This window comes from Oryctolagus cuniculus, chromosome 12 (genome assembly GCF_051225735.1).
Source record: "Oryctolagus cuniculus isolate XC-2025 breed Fujian yellow rabbit chromosome 12, ASM5122573v1, whole genome shotgun sequence".
NCBI classification, from domain to species: domain Eukaryota; kingdom Metazoa; phylum Chordata; class Mammalia; order Lagomorpha; family Leporidae; genus Oryctolagus; species Oryctolagus cuniculus.
The window spans coordinates 82,299,250-82,316,611 of record NC_142878.1 but is presented as its reverse complement, the minus strand read 5'-3'; the positions used below and the strand labels follow the sequence as shown (position 1 = coordinate 82,316,611).

Below are 17,362 nucleotides of genomic sequence, written 5' to 3'. Positions count from 1 at the left end.
AGGTTAACCTGTGTTCTAATGAGCATGGATGTTATAACCCCAGTGAAGTCCAAATAGTGGAAGTATACTTACCCCTTCCAGTCCACTTGTAAGTCTTAGTTTGGAAATATTGACCTTATTTCTAGTTTTGAGAGGGAAGTATGTTAGAAAAGCCCAGAATTAATTTCCACTGAATTGGCTGCATTCCTGGACACAGTAATCCTCTCACACACTTTTGCCTCATGAGAGAATTTCAGCTGTTAGAAGACTGAGTTCCTCTTTGCCGTGACTTTGAGCAGGTGAAGGAACCTCTCTAAGAACACATTTCCTCATCTACCAATTGGCAATAATGTCTGCTTTATCTACTTTTACTCCCAGGGTTGGTTGAGGGCATAAAATGATAAAGGAGGTAAAAGCTAAAGTACTGTGAAATTGTAGGGTACCTCTTGCTTTTAAATTTAATTTATACTCACGTCAATTTTTATCTAGGGCCTAGATTCTAGGCTAAGAGAGCTCTTGGGCTTCATTCTACTTGAATTAGCCGTACTTTATCCTTACTTTAAATTAGACTTTCTGCTTCCTTTCATCTCTTTTGAACTTCACTCCTACCCTGTAATAATAAGAGAGCTGCAGGTACTGAGATCAAACTGTGAAATTACAGAATTATGGAGCCAGAACTAGCTGCATGCAAAGAGATGAGCAATCTGATTAAAACAATTCTCAGCAAGGTGAAAATGACCAACAGGTCATATAGTTTTAACGGTATTATTTACATTTTTAGAGATGTGCTACCAAACTCTTAACCTAAGTAAATTCAGATTGTGAAAGGTATAGGAAATACTGGTCATTTGGGCCTCTTTTCTTTCTAATTTGATATTTTTTGGGGGTGGAGAACTAATGTGCTGACGTAATTTCTCATTCAGAAATAAGTTGGAGGTGCAGCCAAGTTAAGTGGCCACTTGGGATGTCCACATCCCATATCAGTGCAGACGCAGCCCCTCCACTTGCTATCCAGCTTCCTGCTTGTGCATCCTGAGAGGTAGCAGATGATAGCTTAAGAGCTCAGATCCTGTCATGCATGTGGGAGACCGGGATGAAGTTCTGGGCTCCTAGCTTTGGGCTGGGCCAGCCCCGGCTATTGCAGACATTTAGGGAGTAAACCAGAGTTTTGAAAAGAAAGGTGGTTATGATTTAAATCCCCATCCTGCTACATGATAGAGTGAGCCATCTGTGGACTGGGCAAGACGTCTGTCAGAACCATGTGGGATTTTTCTTAAGCTTACCTTCTGCATTAGGTCAGCAAACTTCTGTAAAGAACCAGATGGGGGGTGGTTCTGTGGTGTAGTGGGTAGAGCTGCTGCCTGCAGTATCAGCATCCCATATGGGTGCTGGTTCGAGTCCCAGCTGCTCCACTTCTGATCCAGTTCTCTGCTGTAGCCTGGGGAAGCAGTAGAAGATGGTCCAAGTCCTTGGGCCCCTGCACCCACGTGGGAGACCCAGAGGACGCTCCTGGCTCCTGGCTTCAGATTGGCAAGCTCCGGCCATTGCAGTCATCTGGGGATTAAACCAGCGGATAGAAGACCTCTCTCTCTCTCTCTCTCTCTCTCTCTCTGCCTCTCCTTCTCTGTGTAACTCTGGCTTTCAAATAAATAAATAAATCTTCAAAACCAAAACAAACAAGCAAACAGAAAGAGCCAGATGGTCAGTCTTTCAGGCCTTGTTGGCCATACAGTCTCTGTCCCTACTCCATAGCTCGGCCATCATGCAGGGACAGCAGCCATAGGCCTTATGTGAATGCTGTGCTCCAGTAAAACAAAACTTTATCAGAATAAGTAGTGGGCTATGTTAGAACCATGGAATATAGTTTGCCAACCCCTATTGTATGTTATCTCCAAAAAGATAAACACATAGGTTCATAATATTAAATGGAGGGCAGGCATTGTGTTGTGTCCATACTGGAATGTTGGTTCAAGTCTTGGCTGTTCTTGCTTCCAATCCAGCCCCTTGCTAATGTGCATGGGAAGACAGCAGATGATCGCCCGAGTACATGGAGACCCAGGTGGAGTTCTGGGCTCATGGCTTTGGCCTGGCCCAGGCCCAGCCATGCAGCCACTGGGGAGTGAACCAGTAGGTAGAAGATCTGTGTGTGTGTGTGTGTGTGTGTGTGTCTCCCTCTCTATCTCATTCTGCCTTTCAAATAAAAAAAAATGTAACAAATGGAATGGTGAATGTTATCATAGATATCCTCGGGTTAAATCAAGGAGAGATTTTAGAAAGAGTCTGCTCAGGGATGTACCTACAAAAGACTGTTGTCACGATTTTCAGTGCTTCCTTGCACTCCAAACCTACAGACTGAAGACCTGGCAACGAGCCCTGGGAATATTGGGGAATGTTTACTTTTCTCAAGACTGTTCTACGCCCAGTCTGCCATTTTTCACATTGCACTGTCAATTTAAATGAGGGCCACTGACCTAATGCCAGCTGCATACCACTCTTAGAACTGGAAACTGGATTAGAGGGCGAGCTTGGAAGAACTTGGAGGGGGGTGTTTACCTTAAATGATCCTGGAAGTCAACTTTAGCTACCTTGAGAAGCCCTCACTGCTTGATTTTAAGATTTTCATTTACAGTGCTTTGATTCTTAACCTTAAAAAAAAATTCTCCTTCAACCATTCTAAGCCATGTGGAATATCTATTACTGCTCAGGAATTTGCTGCGGTTTTTCATTGATCGTGGCCCCAGACTTTGGAATATGTATTAATTTATCTGGGCAGAGAGCACAGGAATCCACATACAGAAAAAAGTGAACTTTATGCTGAAGCAGAATATCGAAGCTGGGAATGATTAATTCTTAAAAAATGAACCATCAGCATTCATTAATATTGAATTCTGTGAAGGTATTTTTGCATTTTGCTTCTTAAAGCACTGAGGTAATCTGACTGACTTCCCATTTAAAAGTGAGGGTTGGCTTTCTCCCCCCATGAACAATATTTGTTTAGAGTCATTGGTCAATTATTAATCTGCGTTCCAGCGCTTCATGTTTGAAATACCAGTCCGCCCTGTCCATGGGGATTTGATCTCAGGCAGCAAGCAGCAGAGGGTTCTGGGAAGTGAGAATAGCTGTGGTTTGCTCTTTTCAAGGCCGTAAGAGAGAATCAAAAAGCTGTGGTTCTACAGGAAGGAGGCCTGCTTAGTGTTTGACAGCTGGCCGTTTCCACACCAAGTCATACGATGCCATGAACTTGGAAAGAACACTTGCACTGTGGGCAAGTTTGGGTGGGCTTTTCCCCTGTTTCTGCTTTGCAGAAGTCTTAGAATGTCCTTCAAAGTGATCCTGCAGCTCTTCTGAACAGATGTCGAGATCTCTTTGGGTTTGGAGCTGCCCCAAACGTTTCACTTTCTGAGTCTTTCATGCGTTTTCCTTCAGTAATGTACACGTAGGGTTGCTATGTATACGTCTAATGAGCCGGACTGGTGCTGAGATTCTTGGATTACTGGCCCTGGCTCCACACTACTTCCTGGTGCAGTAAATCAGTCATGTACCTTCCCGGCTGTCACCTTGAATGGGGAAGTTAGAACAGTAAGTGTGGTGTGAGGATGAAGAGAAGAACCCCTGGAGTCTGATGGGAGTCTCTGCCCTAGGGGAGCTACATCCCCAGTGCCCACAGCTGTGCTGAGCAGGTGGTATAGAGTTCAGTATTTGTTAAACCATTGCACATTGATAATAAGCACTCAGTAAATGTTAGTTATAACTGTTATTCATAATATTCTTTTAAAAACTGCCTTATTTCTTTATTTTTTAAAGATTTATTTATTTATTTGAAAGGTAGAGTTAGAGAGAGGCAGAGGCAGAGGCAGAGGCAAGAGACAGAGAGAGATCTTCCATCCGCTCGTTCACTCCCCAGATGGCTGCAATGGTCAGAACTGGGCCAATCCAAAGCCAGGAGCCAGGAGCTTCTTCCAGGTCTCCCACGCAGGTGCAGGGGCCCAAGCACTTGGGCTATCTTCTACTGTTTTCCCAGGCCACAGCAGAGAGCTGGATCAGAAGTGGAGTAGCCAGGTCTCGAACAGGTGCCCATATGGGATGCTGGCATTATATTAGGTGGAGGCTTTACCCACTAGGCCACAGTGCTGGCCCGTATTCATTATATTTTAATATCATACTTTTTATTACTTGTGTTGCGTTTAGACTCAAGAACCATTCTGAGTCCCTCTTCTTACTCTCTGTTTATGGCAGTGTTCTTGATGAAGCAGCTGTGGTGTCATTACAGAGTGCTAGGTTCAAAGTCCAGCCCTTTCCTGATTAGCCATGTGCAAAGTAGCGTCATCTTTCTGAGCTGGTTTCCTCATTTGTCAGTTGGGGTAAGGATGCCCTTGCAGAGCATAAGTGGGTGATACGTCTCTGCCTTGGTTTTCTCCAATACGTAGATGTAAACAACACTGGCACCCACTCCTTTCCCAGCGTCCTGGATTTTCACACCCCCTACATGCTTGCCACAGCAGACCCGTTGCAGGCTGCCCAGTACATGCGGTGCTAGTAAAGCCCTCTCCCCACGGGAGAGCTGTGTTTGGCAGCTTTGTCCCAAGTGGCCAGATTTCCCCTGCATGTTGATCCAAACATCTGTGTTTAGGTCGTGTTTATCCTTGAACAGCTGGAACTGTGTGTGTCCTTTGCGTTCCCAGGACTTGTTGCCATAAAATAATTGTCATGTGCAATGCACTCTGTGATACCTCGCCGGGTGCCCGATTGGTTGCAGGTCTGGGCAGTCGCCAACCCGATGCCGGTGGGTGCGTTTTCAGAGCATACAAAACTTTACAAGGTTTGAGTCTGAGAATGAATCAAGTTCTTGCTTTCCTCCTGGAGAGGTAGCCCAGGACCAAGAAGGCCAAGTTCCCCAAGGAAAGAAAATGCCCTGCTCTGCTCCCATCTCCTTAGAGCAAAGGTCAAATTCTGGCAGCCTCTTGACTGCCCAGTTAGCACTCGGATGACCGTTCATCCTCTCGGCCCTGTGCCATGGGATGTAGGATAATGGGATCAGGGCTCTGTCACCACTGGGGCTCTGCTGGTGGTGGTGGGGTTTGCCAGTCCCTGCACCAGTTCAGTCCCGCCCCTGGCCCAGGCTCCTCCTCAGGGCCTCTCCCAGCAGGGGGTGAACCCACACACTTCCGTCCATGCTCATAGGTCCACAGCCTTCTCTCTGAAGTCAGCTGCCATTGTGATGGGGAGCGAAGAGGGCACCAGTGTACTACCATTGCCTTGTCCACTCACAGTGAATCTCAGCCTTGCCAGAGAAGCAGCGGGAATGGGAGCCTCTTTCTTCCCCTCCTCGCCTGCCCAAGCCATCAGCACATCTTGGCATTTCAGATCCTTCAACTCTGACACCTTTATAACACTGCATACCTGCCACTCGGATTCAACACTTGAGACTGGTGATTCTTACCAGGCTCTTCCCAACGGCTCTCTGCCTCCACCCTTGCCCTCCTGCATAAATGCAAATATTTGCATAATGCTTGCTGTGTGCCAGCATAATATTTGGGACTAGATTTCCTGCAAAAAAAAAAAAAAAGTAAAAATGCCTTTTAAAAAGTAAGTACGTAGGCAGATAAACAGGCAGTGGAGACCGGCAGCGCAGGCAGAGGCCTGGGCTGCGCTGGTAGCAGGTGGGTGGGAACAGGAGGAAAGAGTCTTGGGTCCACACAGGTGGAGATCAGATGGGAGACTCCTGCATGGAGCTTTGTACTTGGTGGAAGCAGCAAGTAGGAAAGTGCCTCCCCCAGGAAGGCAGGTGAAAGCACCTTACTTTTCTCTCCCTGCTGAGCCCCCCACCCAGGCTCCCGCTCCCTGGGGTGCAGGTCACTGATTGCTCAGAATCCCCTGCTGTCCCCTCTGCGCCCTGAGTGGCCCCTGACCTGCTGGTTGGCAAAACCTTTTTACACACACTGGGGAGATGGGCGGGACCTTGGCCAGTCGGCCAGTAAGGGGTAGACTCTGAACTGGATGCTTTTGAGTCATTTCCTTTCCACTCTACTTATGACGGGAGGAACTTGTGTGTCAATTACATCACCTTTAAAGCACAGCTATGAAATATGCAAGGTGCAGTGCATATTTTAACACAAAAGTCTATAGGCAGAATAATGTCATCCTAAAAATATAAATCTATTGTGTAGGAGTCATTTACGCAGATGATTTAAAAATCAACAATTATCACCGGTTGATGTGACACTGGGAGACGTCCTGTGATTTTTTTAAATTGAAGGTGGGTTCAGGCTGATGACACAAGTAATTCTACTGTGCAGTTTTCCAGGGGAAGTGAGAATTATAGGTTTATTCAGAGAAATACATAGCTGGTTTTTTTTTTTTATTTCTGCTCCCGAAAATAAAAATGTACCCATTGGGACCACTGTTGTGGCGCACTGGGTTACGTCACTGCTTATGATACCCGCATCCCACATCAGAGTGCTGATTTGAGTGCCAGCTGCTCCGCTTCCAAAACAGCTCCTTAATGTGCCTGGAAAAACAACAGATGATGGCCAAAGTGCTTGAGCCCCTGCCACTCGTATGGGAGATGAGGAGGGAGTTCTGGCTCCTGGCTTCACTCTGGTCCAGCCCCAGCCATTGCAGTCATTTGTAGAGTGAACCAGCAGATGGAAGGTCTCTCTCTCTCTCTTTCTCTCTCTCTGTCTTTCCTCAAATAAATAAATAAATAAATCTTAAAAAAAAAAAAAAAACAAACTCACACCCAAGTAGAAGAGGAACCAAACCTTTGAGTTTGGTGTCTTCAGAGTCCAAGGACCATGGAGTATGCCTGGTGACGGCCTTTATTTTCCATTCCTTGCAAAGTTCCAGTCGTTGTGCCTCTTGTGCTTCGAGAAGATTCACTGGTCATAGGTCATGAGGTCAGAGCTGGAGGGCGCTGTGGGGGTCAGTTGTCAAAATGGAAGCCAAGTGTCAACAGTCCAGAGATTCACCTAAACTAGAGTGGGGTCAGCACAGCCACCAGGAACAAGGAGCACCTACTTCCAAGCTCTGGAGGTGGAGCCCTTTCCTCCCAGGCTGGGCCAGTGTAAGGAGCAAATGATGGCATCGTTCGAATTAATTTTCGTTTGAACATGCTAGTCTAATTTTCTAAAAGTAATTATTAGTATGTCTCCATGAAAGTAAAAAAGTTAACAAAGTGATGAGATATGTACATTTTAGTCCTTGTTTTTAGTTTTATTTATTTATTTGACAGAGAGAGAGAGAGAGAGAGAGCCACTTTTTTTCTATGCTTTAAAGAAAGAAATATATTGGGTTAAAGCCCCAGCCTGCAGTGCTGGCATTTCATATAGGTGCTGGTTTGAGTCCTGGCTGCTCCACTTCCAATCCAGCTCCCTGCTGATGTGCCTGTGAGAGCAGCAGAGGATGGTTTCAGTCCTTGGGCCCCTGCACCCAGGTGGGAGACTAGGAAGAAACTCTTGGTTCCTGGCTTTGGATCAGCTCAGCTCTGGCCGTCGCGGCCATTTGGAGTGTGAATCAACAGACAGAAGACCTCTCTTTCTGTTTCTTTCTCTCTCTGTAACTATCTTTCAAATAAACAAAATAAATTTAAGAAGGAATATTAAGAAAATTAAGACATGTCATCAATTGTTAGACATATAATGATTTAAGATGTATGTTAAATGCAAAGAGGAGAAAATGTGCATTTTTCCTCCTTAGAATCAATGAAATCTGGGTCAGGACTCGATCAAATTTCACTTTCCCTTTGACAGAGCTACTTATGTTTTTCAAAAAGCCAGGTAAGCAGGGCAATTTCCTTTCAACTCATGGCTGGCTCTCTTGGCTTCCTTCTTACCCGTGCTAGGTAAGCACTTTGAACTTGAAAAATCACTTGACAGAATGCTCACATGGTCTGGATTGTTTAACCACAAAAGGTTTGGGCTTTTATATCTAAGCATGCTGTGGTTTTAATTTTTTTCTTTAATTTCATTCTTCAAAACTAAGAAACAGCCATTTTTTTTTTAAGATTTATTATTTATTTGAAAGGCAGAGTTACAGAGAAGCAGAGGCAGAGAGAGAGGTCTTCCATCCGTTGGTTCACTCTCCAGATGGCTGAAATGGCCGGAGCTGTGCCGATCCAAAGCCAGGAGCCAGGAGCTTCTTCCAGCTCTCTCACGTGGGTGTAGGGGCTCAAGAACTTGGGCCCACTGCTTTCCCAGGCCAAAGCAGAGAGCGGGATCGGAAGTGGAACAGCCAGGACTCAAATTGGCACCCATATGGGATGCCGGCACTGCAGGTGGAAGCTTAGCCCACTACACAACAGCGCCTGCCCCAAAAAACAGCTTTCCAGGTCAAAGTTGTCAAAGCAATTTGTAGGTATGGGTGGAGCTTCAGGATGACATATTCTTCCATGGGAAGCGATCACAAAAGACATCCTTTCCCAGAGATGCAGCTTGTGTTAGCTGAGAAGGCTGGCAGGGAAGAATCCAAAGGCAGGCGAGAGCTTTGAGTTACAAAGTGCCTGGCTCAGTGGCCTTTTGTGGCAGCTTCCACCTGGTCCAGGAACCCTTCTGATGTTTCTCTTAAATAGTTCCAGTGATTTACAAACTCACTGACTGACAAGTGAGCTTATTTGTTTTGTATCAGTTAAAACTTAGTAATCAGGGTGATTGTGTAGCTTTTATTTTTATTTAAAAAATATAGAATCCAGTTTTTTTTTTCTTTTAAGAGTTACACTAGACCCAGGTAACAACAAAAACTTTTTGTTTGAGCTAAAATTTATTTTTTATGATGTTATTTCTGTTTATACGGGTTCTGCTTCTTAAGAATTATCCACTCATTATCATGGCTCCAATCTCCACTGAGACTTAAAATATCTAAGAACCCGGGCGGCACTGTGGTGCAGTGGATTAAAGCCGCTGCCGCAGTGCCGGCATCCCATATGGGTGCCGGTTTGAGTCCTGGCTGCTCCACTTCCCATCCAGCACTCTGCTATGGCCTGGAAAAGCAATGGAGGATGGCCCCGCTCCTTAGGCCCCTGCACCCACATGGGAGACCCGGAAGAAGCTCCTGGCTCCTGGCTTCGGATCAGGGCAGCTCCGGCCGTTGCGGCCAATTGGGGTGTGCAACAGGAAACAGATAGGCCTGGGTTCAAGTTCAACTCTGCAATGGAATCACTGTATAATCTTGAGTAACTTTCTTATTTTCCTCATCTTTAAAATAAGGCTAATAATGGCCTTTATCATATGGTTTTGTGAGAATTAAATTAAGTGGTTACAGAAAGCCCTTGTCCAAAGTACTCACGAAATAGCTTAGTCATCATTCTGTAGGCTTCATCTATGTCCTATCCCCAAATGTATGTAGAGGAAAACATCCTCCTCCTTTTTAACTTCCTAATTTCCATGAATAGCAATCCACATCTTCTAGTCTCATAATTTGGAAATGCTGATGTCATTTTGGGGGTTTTGATCTTTCATTTGTCTCCTGTGTCCAGTCGATTGTTAAATCTTCTGCCCATCCTTTTCTCCATCTCTTATGACTGTTTATTTGGGCAGTTATAAAAACCCAATGCCAAGGCCATGCTGCGGTGCCGGCATTTCATATGGGCACCAGTTCATGTCCCAGCTGCTCCACTTCTGATCTAGCTCCCTGCTAATGGCCTGGGGAAGCAGCAGAAGATGGCTCAAGTCCTTGGGCCCCTGCACCCATGTGGGAGACCCAGAAGAAGCTCCTGGCTCCTGGCTTCAGATCAGCCTGTCTCTGTTCCTCCCTCTATCTGTAACTTTGTCTCTCAAATAAATAAATAAATCTTAAAAACAAAATGACTCATTATCTGGTTTCCTTGCCTCTTGCATTTCTAGGATAGTGCAGTGGGAAAGCACAGATTTTTGTGGACTCTCCTTTGGGTTTCAAATTCTAATTCTGTTGCATCCTGGAGTGTAGGCAAGACTTAGTTCCAGCACCAGGGAGGTGAGAATCTAGTGTCTGCCTCTTGGGGTAGGATTGTAAGATGAATCTGATTTTGTTTGTTTGTTTGTTTGAAAGGCAGAGTTACAGAGAGAGAAAGAGAGAGAGAAGGAGAGATAGAGGGAGAGATCTTCCACCCAGTGACCACATGGGTGGAGGTTGGGCCCATCTGAAGCCAGGAGCCTGGAGACTCATCCGGGTCTCCATGTGTGTCGGGGAACTCGCACTTGGACCATTTTCTGCTGCTTTCCCAGGCGCATTAGCAGGGAGCTGGATCGGAAGTGGGGCAGCCATGTCTCGAACCTGCGCCTATATGGAATGCCAGCATTGCAGGTGGCAGCTTAACCTGCTATGCCACAGCACTGGCCCCAAGTTGATGTCTTGAGAGACCTAGGTCTACCCAAGACAATTGTTAATGGCCATTTGTCCCCTGTTTCCCTTCCACTTAATTCTTCATATGAAGTCGTGAAATCACCATTCTAATAACATAGCATCTTGCTTAAAACTCCTTAGGGATTCCCCCATTTCCTTCTAAACTCTCTTTTCATCTAAAATACAGAAGTAGACTGGATGTGTTATGAACAACTTTGGACAAATTTCATAACCTCTCTGAGTTTTCTCCTCTGTAGAAGGGAGTAGTCGTAATGGTGCCTGCCTCATAAGTTAAGAAACTCAATTGGAAAGTTTGAATTAGCCCACATGGAAGACTTAGAATTGAGCTCCTGGCTGTATCTCACACCCTCCCTTGGGTGCACCAGCATTCTGTGCTCATCTCCAGTGGTCTTAGGCTCCCGACATGCCAGGCAATTTGTTCTCCCCTTCTAGCTCCTCTTCTGCCTTGGGGAACAAGAACTCCAGTTGTATCCAGACTTCCAAATCCAATAGCAGACTGTGCAGTCCTCTTAGGATGAGCAGGTTCTTTCAGGGGCAGGAACTGCCATGAGGGTCATCACACGTGTACCACTTGCCTGCCTTAGGGAGCTGTCTTACAGCTGCTCTCAGAATTATTTCCTGTGTTGGGATAACCTTAGTAATTGCGAGGTTCAGGTTTGCCCTAGGCATTTGCCTGTTGTCCTGACTCATACTAGATTGTATCTCAGCCCTTTGTTCCCAGTTTCTTGGGGGAGGAGAGTGAGAGGTATCGCTCACTGGAGCTGGCTCATACGAAACTGCTGGGAGCTGCTTGTTGAGTTGTCGGTGTGCCTCATTGGAAGCTCTGAGAGGACAGGTAAAGTGCCTGTCTGGTTCACCTCCGAATTCCAGCTCATAGCAAGGTGACGCATAACAGGCACTCAATTTTTCTCCCACTGATGGTTGGATGGGTGAGTGGGTGGGTAGGTAGAATGAAGGATGGATGGATGGATGGGTAACTAGGTGGGTGGAATAAGATTGGGAGGTGTAATATTCCTTTTGGCATATCCAAATCGCAAACATTAGGTATATTTTCTTTCGCCTAGAGAGGAAGCCACTCATAGCTAGCTTCAGCTCAGCACTCTAGAGTACTCTTACAGGTATTCAGACTGACTCTAGATTTGTTTCCCTACCATAGTTTCAATTTTTTAATGTGCATTATTTGCTTACTATAATATCTTCCTTACGTAGCAAAGTGCTTTTATAGAAATATTGACAAAGACTTGCTAATGGACCAGGAATGGCTCACATAAATCCTCTGTGAACTTTGTTATGGAAAGCAAGAGGCCTGGTATCCAATCCATACGTGATAAAGTAAATCTGGTAATTAAACAGCCAGTTTATATTGGCAAGAAGAAGTCAGAAATAAAGTAGGAAGAACACATGAAAAAAGTATATGTGGTCATTTGCTCTTAATATCAGGATTCTTTCCGGCTTTTATTCATTTCCATTCCTTTTCTTTCTGACTCTTCTGGTTGTAATGCTGTTGGGAAGAGAGAGTGCAGCCCACAAATATTTTTGGCAGACTGGGGTGTATGTTAATTAGCATGTTGGCCTTCAGTCTGGAGAGCAGACCCCATTCCCTTTGTCATGGGTGCTGTCAGGGACGCTTTCCAAAGCAGAAGGGAAAAATGGCACCCCTGTGCTGTCAGGGACTTTTATGAGGGTCAAGTACTCTTGGCAGGAAGTCAGGCCAGAGTGACTTGGCTCCAGCAAAGAATGCCACAGCTCTTGTGACAGGTTAGATCAGCCATAAACCTGGAGACACTAAATTCCTAGGATGGTGAGAGATTGTTGTACTGTGGCCCAAGAATGTCTTGTGTGCCTTTTTTCTTCTCTAACTTCCAGTGGAGGTCTGGTCGGTTGACAGCTACCCCTCCTTCCTTGCTCTCTCCTACCACTCAAGTCTCTTCTGAGAATCACCATGAGTCCACTGTTGCTGCAAAATGCTCCTTGATGGCTACAGAATCTTCTAAACGATGCATGTGTGTAACCAATGTGCCGCTGCTTATTTGTTACTGAGAACGTTTGAGTTGATGTTCAAGTTCCACCTTGTTGGTTTTTACCCAAAACCTCCAACAAATGTTACCCTTAATCTTTTTTTTTCCAAATTAATTAATTTATTTGAAAGTCAGAGTTACACAGAGAGAGAAAGAGAGACAGAGAGAGAGAGGTTGATCTGAAGCCAGGGGCTTCTTCCGGGTCTCCAACGTGGGTGCCGGGGCCCAAGGACTTGGGCCATCTTCCACTGCTTTCCCAAGGCCACAGCAGAGAGCAGGATCGGAAGTAGAACAGCCAAGACTCTAACAGGCATCATATGGGATGCTGGCACTGCAGGCAGCGGCTTTACCTGCTATGCCACAGCAGCAGCCCCAACCTTAATCTTGATCTAACTGTGCTGATTTTGTTATTTTTTTTTTTTTTTAGCAGCAGCTGCTGAATTGGATATTACTTCCAAAATCAAAGGATTGATGAAGGTTAAGGTGATAGGTTTTAATTAATCAAGGCACATGTAGGAACTCATTCTGTCTTGATGACAGATTGGTGAAGCAGTAGTAGAGGTAGATGGGGGGGGGGGCTGGAGCTGTGGTGTAGCGGATAAAGCCACTGAATGTAGCGCCAACATCCCATATGACGCCGGTTTGATTCCTGGCTGTTTCACTTCCACTTCCACTGCTCCTCTTCCACTGTTCCACTTCCAGTCCAGCTCTCTGTTATGGCCTGAGAAAGCAGTAGTAGATGGCCCAAGTCGTTGGGCCCTTGCACCTCTGTGGGAGACCTAGAAGAAGTTCCTGGCTTTGGATTGGCCCAGTCCCGACCATTGCAGCCATTTGGGGAGTGAACCAGTGGATGGAAGACTCTCTCTCTCTGCCTCTGCCTCTCTATAACTCTTTCAAATAAATAATAACTAAATCCTAAAAAAAAGGGGGAGGGGATCCAGGTGCTTGGCCAAGCCTCAGTGCCAAGAAAAAAAAAATAGTAGTAGTATCATCATCCCCATTTTACAAATGGAGAAACTGAGGCATAAAGCATTTAAGTCACTTGTCCAGTGTTTTTCTTTGGAATTCAAAGCTAGCCCTTTACTTGGGTGCCTTCTAACCCTGAGCAATTCAGGTTACAAATGTGGATGGGGCTGTCAAGTAGGATCAAAAGACATAGTGGAAGAACAGACAGAGAATGAAGTAGGAGTCATGTGCTAGTTAAGGCTGGGGATGGGGAGCTTCATGTAACCAAAAAACAGATTAGAAGGATCGTGGGTCACTTCACAACACCTAGGCAGCTTTAAGGAGCTCAACCAAAGGAGATTTGGGATCTTTTGTCCAAATCAGAGGCTGTGAAGTGTTGGCCTGTGGCCTCTCTAAGAGGCCTGGAGATGTGTTTTCTTGGCCACCCTTGAGAAAAAACAAGATTTCACATGAAATCGAGCTTCTAGCAAAATCCGACCTGGCAGCCTTGAGGCTTCATTCTGCACTGCTTGCAGCTGGCTGGAGCTGTGTGGTGACTGCTCCTCCCTGACCCTCCACCGCCAGTGAGTTCAGCTTTCCCGCTGCCCAGGCTCTGCAGGCGTCTCTACTGCAGCTCTTTCTCCAGACCAACCTTGACACTATGGACATTTGGGGCCAGACATTCTTTGTCCTGGGGCGGTGAAGGTTGGGGTGGGGTGGGGTTCTGTGCTGCACATGGAAGATGTATAGCAGCATCCCTAATTCCACCCACTTGAGGACAATAGTATTTACTCCTCTGTGTGGCAGCCAAGAATGAATCCTGGAAGGTCAGCATTCGGTGCAGCAAGGACAACAGCATCCCATGTGGGAGTGCCTGGTTTGAGCCCTGGCTTCTCCACTTCCCATCCGGCTTCCTGCTAATACGCCCTGGGTAGCAGCAGTGATGGTTCGAGTACCTGGGTCCCTAACATGCATGTGGTAGACCTGGGTTGAGTTCTGGGCTCCTGGCTTCTATCTGGCTTGCCCTGGCTGTTGTGCACATTTGGATGAACCAGCAGATGGAGGAGCTCTATCTGTCTCTCTGCCTTTCAAATAAAAAGAAAATCAGCCCATGAAAACAAAAATGAATTCAGACCCCTCCAGAAGTCCTTTTGAGAGCAATATTGCCCCCAAGTGAAAACCACTAGACAGTGCAATGATCCTAAGTCACCGGCAACGTGGTCTCTTAGTTTCTGCTTGACACATGTGTGGGAATGACACTTGATTGGTCCGCCTTGGGTCTAGAGTCTTCTCCTGTGGCCCAGTGGCCATCCTGACCACCTCGGTCTGTACCAAGGGAAGCAGGACAGGCAACATCACAGGATGTAGGGAAGAGGGGTACAGAGGACAGTGTGTGAAAACCAAAGAGGAAGCTCGGGAAGAACTCTGCCTCATGGCACACTCTTCACCTTCCCGGGGTGTCTCCTTGTATCCACCTGGTGGGAATAGTTAAGGCAGGTACTTGGCTTTCTTATTCAGGGCTCAGAGAAAAGTGGCAATGGCTGCCTGCATGTGCATAGCAACAGGCTAGAGAAAGAAGGAGAGTGCAGGCTTCCTGAGTCCTCTCCACCCCTTCCGGCTGCCCCTGCCTGCTCTGCGGAGATCGGAGGAGTAGAGCCAAGGCCTGAAAACCCGAACCCTGCAGTCACTTGTGTTTGCGGAGCAGGTTTAGCTGGCCGGAGACCGCCCTAACTCCCCGCTGCTGTCGGTCTGGGTGGAACCCAGCCATTATGGTCTCTCTATGGTTTTGAATGCACAGGGGCAATTAAGTCATTCTCATAATTTCATGTGCTCCAGAAAGTCCCAAGCCAAAAATACCATCCTTGGTTCCTACTTTTAGAGTCACAGGGAGCTTCCCGTCTTCTTCTCCTTACAATCACATTGATTCCTTCTGTTTTTTCTCTTCTTGAATGCGCTGGCCAGAGAGAGGCCTTCATAAGAGGCTGCACAGCCAACGCTAATCAAAATAAATCCAGCCTTCATTTGGCAGGGCGGCGGAAGTAGGGAATCGTGGAGGTCAGTATATAGAAGCGTGAAACACAAAAGCGTGTGGAGATCTTATCAGCGGGGTGAGCACTCTCGAGAGCTCTCCACAGCCACACAAAGGCGATGGTGACAAGAAAGTAATTGCATCTCTCCTCTTAGTATTTCTGGGTCTCAGTTAGCTGCAATTGAATCCTTTCCTTTTCTGTATCTTCAGTTGAGGGCACTGCTGGTCCCCCAGGATCATGGCATTAGATCTCTGTAGCTTCCTTAAGTAGTTAACTTTTCTGGATCTTGCTCAGATGTGTGAGGGGAGTCTTCGAAAACTTCACAGGAAATGTGTCTCATGGAAAAAAGGACACATAGATTTCAAATTTTCTTTTCTTTTAAAGATTTATTTATTTGAAAGGCAGAGTTGCACAGAGAAAGGGAGAGACACAGAGAAAGAGATACTGTCTCTCTGCTAATTCATTCCACATGGCCACAACAGCTGGGGCTGGGCCAGGCTGAAGCCAGGAGTCCAGAACTCCATCTGGGTCTCCCACATAAGTGGCAGAGACTCCAGCACTTGGGCTATCCCAGGTTGTCTTCTGAAGCACATTAGCAGGGAGCTGGATTGGAAGTGGAGCAGCCAGGATTCCAACCAGAGCTCATATGGGATACCAGCATTGCAGGTGGCAGCTTAGTCTGCTGTACAACACTGCCCCCTCAAAATTTTCTTGCACCAAAGATACACTCTTCATTCTGTTTTTCTGAGAACTTTCTGAAGTCCCTTCTGTCTTAACTACTTCCTAGCTATCAGAAGGCTGATTTGACCTATGTGCCTGGGCACACGCTCAGGTACACACACCTGGGTCTCTGCCTGCAGGTGTATACCACCACCTAGGTTGCATCAAGAACTAACATGGAATGAATTCTCATTAGAGTGATTTAAATGCCTCCTGTGGGAAAAGACATGATAAGCTCGCTTATGTCTGCTCCCTGGAGCAGTGTGTTCTCAAAGACTTGAGCGGGCATCAGAATCAGCCGGAGGACTCAGGCAAACACAGACTGCTGGCCTCAGCCTCTGCCCGGAGCATCTCTTCCAGAACGAGAAGGTGGAAGGAAGTCGCAGCAGGTTTCTGGGAGTTGCCGAGGCTCCATTATCCAGAGTGGCGCTATAAACACTGGCTTTTCCCCCTGCAGGACTGATGAGTGCCCCTTTCTGATTCTGCGGCTTCCTTTTGTGTTTTTCCTGGAAAGAACCCCCCTCCGGCGGGCTGCCCAGCACCCGGCATCCGCCCAAGTTCCCATTCCTCCCAGCTCTTTCCTGGTCGCTTTCTTCTCTGCACTCTTGCAGCTTTAGCAGGAAACCCTAAAATGGAACCTGCTGCCTTGTGTCGTGTGTAGCGTGGTGCATCTTGGGCCTTTCCCCAAGTCCACTGAACTGGTGATGAGTGGACATGGCTGTGCTTTATTCCTGTTAGGGAAGACTCCATATGCTGCCCTTTCCCCGTGAAACCGAGTACTCTGTGCCCTGTGGGTGGCCTCTGGGATAGCCAGGGTAAACACCTTAAGTAGAGTCTGGTGGGGAGGGCCGGCTGGAGCCTGGTACAGCTGCGGCTTGCAGAACACCAGGGAACACGCCTAGCTGTTGTGATCACAAACCAATTGAGCTTGTTTACTCCTGAACTATTTAATGCCCTGTACTCCGCCCCTCACGGTAGGTTGTCAGATGGAGTAAGTGGTGGTTGTGGGTCACTTCGAGTAAAAAGGTAACTTCTCGCCAGCCTTTCAGGTGGCTTTTTTTTTTTTTTTTTTTTGAATTAACGAATGTTCTGCGTGGCTCTCCTCCTATGTGTCCTGGACCTAGCACAGGCTGAGATTAAGGACCTGTTGGCTCGCTCAGTGTGATAGATGCCTAGGCCTGCTGCAGGCCACCCTGGGTGGTTATCATTGCTGTGCCTGTTGTCCATGGTGGATGAAAAGTGACTGCTGGCCTCCAAGGCAGTGCGATGGTGTGTGTGTGTGTGAATGAGAGTAGGGAGAGATGGCTGTGGGCCCCATGGATGGGGAAGGCCTTT

The 17,362-nt window shown here is 46.7% G+C and overlaps 1 protein-coding gene across 2 annotated transcripts in view; it reads left to right on the top strand.

The window, feature by feature from the left end:
• MYO1E (myosin IE) overlaps window positions 1-17,362 on the top strand; it is a 226,268-nt gene that overhangs the window by 33,323 nt on the left and 175,583 nt on the right. Inside the window, exon 1 of one of the 2 annotated variants that reach the window (XM_089310487.1) lies at window positions 16,922-17,053. The exons of the other annotated variant lie outside the window; for it this stretch is intronic. The gene's annotated coding sequence lies outside the window, so the exon portion shown is untranslated. Of the gene's footprint in view, window positions 1-16,921; window positions 17,054-17,362 lie in introns of those variants that run through there. 2 annotated transcript variants of the gene reach the window in all.